Source organism: Vicugna pacos, chromosome 3 (assembly GCF_048564905.1).
Source record: "Vicugna pacos chromosome 3, VicPac4, whole genome shotgun sequence".
Taxonomy (NCBI): domain Eukaryota; kingdom Metazoa; phylum Chordata; class Mammalia; order Artiodactyla; family Camelidae; genus Vicugna; species Vicugna pacos.
The window spans coordinates 107,667,511-107,673,618 of record NC_132989.1 but is presented as its reverse complement, the minus strand read 5'-3'; the positions used below and the strand labels follow the sequence as shown (position 1 = coordinate 107,673,618).

The following is a 6,108-nucleotide window of genomic DNA, read 5'->3' as shown; positions in this document are numbered from 1 at the left end:
CCCTTTCCCCTTTAGTAACCATAATTTGTTTTCTGTATCTGTGAGTCTGATTCTGGTTTGTAAATAGAGTTTGTATCATCTTTTTAGATTCCACTAATAAGTGATATCACATGATATTTGTCTTTTTCTGTCTGACTTATTTCATTCAATATGATAATCACTAAGTCTATCCATGTTGCTGCAAATGGCATTATTTCATTCTTTTTTATGACTGAGTAATAATCCATTACGTATATACGGACGTTTAGGTTGAAATCTTTTTCAAGTTAATTATGATAGGTAATACTCAGATACAGCAGGTGTTATTTTGAGATATTTATGTATAATAATTCAAAAGTTATGTACTGTTATTAGTTCTCCTTCATTGATTGAGAAAGTGAGGCCCAGAGAGATTTATCACCTTTTCCAGAATCTCAGAGCCCCTGAGTGTTTGTGTTGCCATTTGGATGTACGCAGTCTGTCTCCAGACCCTCCCTAGGTATAAAGTTTATCCTGCGTCAGCTATATTTATCTTGCTAACTCAATTCCTCTTCACAATCCTTCTGCATGAGTTTGTGTTGAAAACCTAGCTCTAAGGAATCAAGCCACTTGGTGGGTCTCTCTGAAATAGTTAATCAACTGGTTGTTCTAGCCACGCTAACATGAGTTCATAACCCATTATTATGACTAAGAAATGCCTTATGAGGTAACACTTGGTCATCAAAAATTTTAAAGCACATGAAAAGGAACATATTTTCAGGTTCTCGCATTTATTTTTATGTTTCTCTAATGGCTTAGTTTTATAAAAAAGAATGTTCTTACTCTCTTTGTAGTATCTGCCTTTAAAATCTAGTCCCATTGTATGATGGTATATTTGAACTTTTAATAGATAGTGGAATACGTTTACTTATAGAGTTTGCTTTTATGCCTTTTAGGAGCGCTTTTGTAAAGAAAACAAATACAGTGTGGAAGGAATCACTCCAGAGAAGATAGCCAGCAAGTGTGCCCAGTGGGCTCTCCTACCAGAACCCAGGGGGAGCCAGACCCATCTGCATCTCTCAGACTTGGCAGGCTTGGGATGTACTTTGGTTTGGTCAAAGGAGGCCTGAGGGGGAGAGCGATGACCGGCATGAATTCAATGCACCACCCAGTCTCTTGAGCGCCAGTGGAGACATTTAGAAGAAAGAAGTCATGGTCAGAGAATTTCCTAAGAAATTTCCAAGTCTCTGGGCATCAAACTTTGGCTTTGTGTCTAGGTCACCGACAGCTTCATTACATTAAGGCAGCAACCACTCATGCCAATAGAGCTTAGCTTTGGATCTGTTGTGGAACCTTGAGCATGAGATGCTTCCAGGAATACCTGGAAAGAACACCCTTGGATTCTACACTGAGGTTCACACTCCAATGACACGATGAACGGCATTCCAGAGAGGGCCTTCCAGGAAATTCGGCTTTAACCAGGAGGAATCCAGAACAGGAGAGGCAGATGTTATGGATGTTTGTGGGCTGCTTTGTTAAAGCAAGTGAGACAGGTTTTTGAGAGATTCCCAGACACTAACTTGAGGACTGGTGGGGCTAACCCAACATGAAATCTCACTTTCCTCTCTAGTAACAGAGCTCTGATTTGGGGAGTCACTTTGCCATTTAGAAGAAAAGATTCTACTTCTCATCATCTTTGGAGCTCAATGTGGCCATGCCCCTAAATTTTGGACAGTGGAATCTAAGCAGATGTGTTTTGTGAGGCTTCTAGAAACACTCATTTTTTTAGGGGGGAAAATTTTTGAAATTTCTTTCTTGGCCTGGAAGATGAATTTGATGGCAGGAACTTAAGCAGTGATGTTTGAAGCATGAGGTAACCTTGGAGTAGAAGTCAAACTCTGACTGTGAGCTGAAACTGAAGTTCCAGAATCTTTTATGAATACAGTATATTTGGTCTATCTTTCTTGGACTACCTAACTCTGAGCCTGCTTTTAAATAAGTAAACGGTCATAATCATTACTGATAATTCAGTGTAAGGAGGATTCTGGGTTTCCTAGTACAGCAGTGGGAAAACAAAGACCCCATCAGTTAATAAAATGTCTTGTTTATCCATAGTCTAACCAAGCATAATAGTGTTTTGACTATGAGTTTAATCACAAAACTAGCTTGGAGGGAAGAGTTATCATTTTAACAATTACTGAGAACCGTGCATTAGCAATGTCCTATGCAGGCATGGTAGGTTTAATGGAAGAAATGAATAAAACTTGGTGCCTGTTCCCAGGATCACATTCCTGTGCTGAAGAAAGACATGCATTTTATAAGTCATATAAATCAATTCTTAAAAACAGACTTTATTTTTTAGAGAAGTTTTAGGCTTACAGCAAATTGAGAGGAAGGTACAGAGATTTTCCACAAACCCCTGCCCCGGCACATGCATAGCTCCCGCATTATGAACACCCCCACACCAGAGCGGTGCATTTGTTACAGCTGAAGAACCCACACTGCTACATCACAGTCACCCAGACTCCATGGTCTACATGTATTCATTAATGTTCATTCGTGTCATTGTACGTTCTATCGGTTTGTGGATGTATCATGTACATGTATCCACCATTATAGTATCATATAGAGTAGTTTCACTGCCCTAAAAATCCTCTGTGCTCCACCTTTTGAAATAATTTAAAAAGTGCTATCAGTGCACAAAGAAATTATTATGTGATGGTTGGAGAGCTCAAGTACTGAGACATGCTGGTATCTCATTTATATAAATGCACAGTGTGTGATGCGTCCTTGGCTTGTCTTCCTGACAATATCAAGATATTAGTGTCTCTGTAAGTCTCTGGTTGGACACAAGCCAGGCCTCTTTAAAAATTCATGAAACTGACTGTAATACATTCCTCCGCCTAACTCCAGGATATTGTTGGTTATTAGGCAGTCAGTTGATTGATATAATATCTTTGCATTTACCTTCCAGGCAGAGTACAATGCCTTTTCCAAAAACCAAGTGTGATGATCACTAAGCTGATATTGGTAATAATTTGATTTGTACAAATTGGAAGAGGTGTGATCAGGCTGCAAGAATGATTGTGCCAATCTCAGAAAAAGTTCCAAGCAGATTAGTCAACAAATTGTTTTGAAACAATTTGTTTCAAAAATTGTTATTGGAAACCTTACAAAGAGAAGCATTGATCACTAGGAACTAACATAAGTTCACTAAGGATAAGATTTACCCAAATCAGTTTACGTCCTGTTAGATAAGGTGAAGGATTAAGAGGATCGTACTTGCCATTTGTGGCCGGACGGTGTCAAAATTTCTCTCTATTCAGCAAAGAAACTTAAGCTAGACAGTGAGCACAGTCAGAAGGACTTCCATCTAAAGAAATGACTCCTGATTTCTTAAAGCCTCGTTTCTTTCTGTCTTAGTTCTCAGTTTTCAATTAGGTATGTGTACAGGTGAGAGATAAACAGATTATAGACAGTCAAGTACAGGAAGCTGAAATGGGAGTACAAATAGGAACATTTTGAAAGGTAAGAATAGAACTAGGTAGCAGCTTACAAGAGTAGTTCTGAATGCAGCAATACTTACACAGTGGAATATTTTCATGTTATTTATGTACAATTAAATTTGACCAGAGGGCTTAAAAGACAATGATATCAAGTAATAAAAATCATTGAAAATTTTGGCTGTATAATTTTTATGTCTCTGTATTTTTTTTTATTTGTGAGATTCTTTTTTTGGTATATTTATATATATTTTTTATTGAAGTATAGCCAGTTTACAATGTTGTGTCACTTTTTGGTGTTCGGCATAATGCTTCAGTCATACGTGAACAGACATACATTCATTTTTGTATGTATCTATATTTCCATAAGGTTTTTTTATTGAGATGAAATTTGAGTCACCCGTGGCATTTATAAAGTGTCACTCATCCTCAATCCCAAGTAACCTCTACAATATCGAATTGAAAGAGCCGTGATTAGTAATGTGTGGCTCTGGTTTCTGGATAACAGCATAGCTTCTATTCCTAGGTACTCGAGATAATACTTCATAATTTACAGAAATAAGCACACTTTTGACTGATGTTTGGATTCAAAAGCAGGCACTTTCCTAATTAAGGATAAAGGTTTTTAAAACGAATCTCAGAAAGCTTTTCTTAGTTGAAATTTATTATCGTCTATCCATATCTTTCATTAAGATGTTTATTGTAACTTACACAATGTTATATGTCAATTATGTCTCAGTAAAGCTGGGAGGAAAGGATGTTTATTGTACTTTTTAAACTTGTCAGACTCATTGCATGTGATTTTTATTGTAGGTTTCTGTTGGTCCTCCAGCTACGTATTTCCTTGACTCTGCCATCAAAATAATGAAGTATTAAAATTGGCTCTTTGTCACAATTTTGTTTCCTTATCTTGTCCTTATGGATAGATCAAACTTTTACTTCTAGTTCAAATAATTTTTTTTTCTTTTCTCTTGGGGATTAAGCTAGTCTCTTTAGTTTATGTTTTATTTGAAAAGTTTGCCTTCTCTTTCCTTGGGTATTCGAAGAAAAATTTTCCAAGTGATTCGTGTGAAAATATATTTTGGGGCTAATTTATGTGTGTTCTTTTCCAAATCTTTTTGCTCTCCATTCTCCTCCATAGACATAAGCTCTTAGAAGGCAAGTCTTTAGTAATTTTTTCCCAGTATACAGAGATTATTCTTTATCCCATAGCACTTTGTATGTTATGTATTATTCCTTATGTTTATGATTTATTAAGTTAATTAAATGATGAGGAAAATGAAAGAAGGGAAATTTTAAGAAAGTGGCTTTGCACAAAAAATTGATTAATTTCACTGTACAATTAGCCAGTCATTTTACGATTAACATAGCATTAGATGATTATACGCAAGAATCTCTTAAAAAGCCCATAACTTTCTGAGGTTTAATGAGTTTTATTAGTGACAGGGTTGAAATAAGTTGTAATATAGAACTGTAACATATCACGAATGAGATCTAAGAAATAGGTACTAAAATCAGTTGTTCAGCAAGAATCAGCGTGTAAATCACAGAAGTACAAAGTTGTTTTCCTGTTATACAACACAGATTTTTTTTCAAGTATCTCTTTTTTAAATTTTTTCTTCCTTAAATAATTATTCAGATTTCACTTTACTTTGAAAGTGAGTGTGTGTGGGAGGAGAAGTAGATTTTAACTCAATTAGGGAAAATTCTTAATGACATTATATATTCTGGTGGGTAAGTTGATAGATTTAAAGTCTATAATAAATTTACTTAAAACCTGATTTGAGTAAATGTACCTCTCTGTAATTCCTAAGCAAATATTAAATAAATTTTTAGTGAAGCCACAAAAACCTGTTTGAATTTTTGCCCAATCTTACATTTTTTTCTCACCTTGGTTAACGTTTACCAAGATAAATCTTGTATTTCTTACAGAACGGCAGACCACCAGTGGACATGAAGTTCTTTCTGCAATAAGACAGTCGGATGTTGTAACTTCCCTCTGCACCCCTGCCTGTCCTGGCCAGGACCTGTTCACACAGACATGAGGTGTGTTCACTACTCAGTTGATTCCAAAAATAACACATAGAGTCTGCGTATGAGGTGCAAGGCTTTGCTTTTTCTAAAAGGCCTGCATTTCCATGGAAACCAGACAGGCAGAAAAGAAAAGATAAGCGCATGGAATCATTCAGTGCTTGGAAACAAAGCTGAATGCAGACCAACTGCCTCATCTGAATTCAGCCTGTGAAAACCAGGGACCACCTTGACCCCAGGCTGCTGAGGAAAGTTGACCCCCGCTGGCTTCAGTCCATCAGAAACACATCTCTTCCTTGAACTGGAGTTGTTTCAAAGGTTAGAAAGGCAGGATTTGAAGTTCAAGTGCCCAGATTATTTTTACTTTCTGCCACTCCTTGCCAGTTCACATTTCCATTTTGTAAAAATACAAAATCTTAAAAAAAAAAAAGAGAGAGAGAAAAACTTCTGAATTGCTTATCATTTCAAATGAATATTCAAGGTTATTTCAAGCTTAATGAGCAATGCTTTGAAATCTTTAGGAAATATTATATTAAATGAAAGATCTTTGTTCACAATAGCTTAATCAAGCAATGGACATTTGTCAAATGTCTATAAGAGACTTGTTATTGGCAAG

At 36.3% G+C, this 6,108-nt stretch overlaps 1 long non-coding RNA gene across 1 annotated transcript; it reads left to right on the top strand.

The window, feature by feature from the left end:
• The first annotated feature begins 827 nt into the window (after positions 1–827).
• Positions 828–5,904, top strand: LOC140689980 (uncharacterized). The gene is made up of 3 exons (XR_012065133.1): positions 828–1,502; positions 3,382–3,486; positions 5,394–5,904. It is a non-coding gene; the product is annotated as an uncharacterized lncRNA (long non-coding RNA).
• The last annotated feature ends 204 nt before the right edge of the window (positions 5,905–6,108 follow it).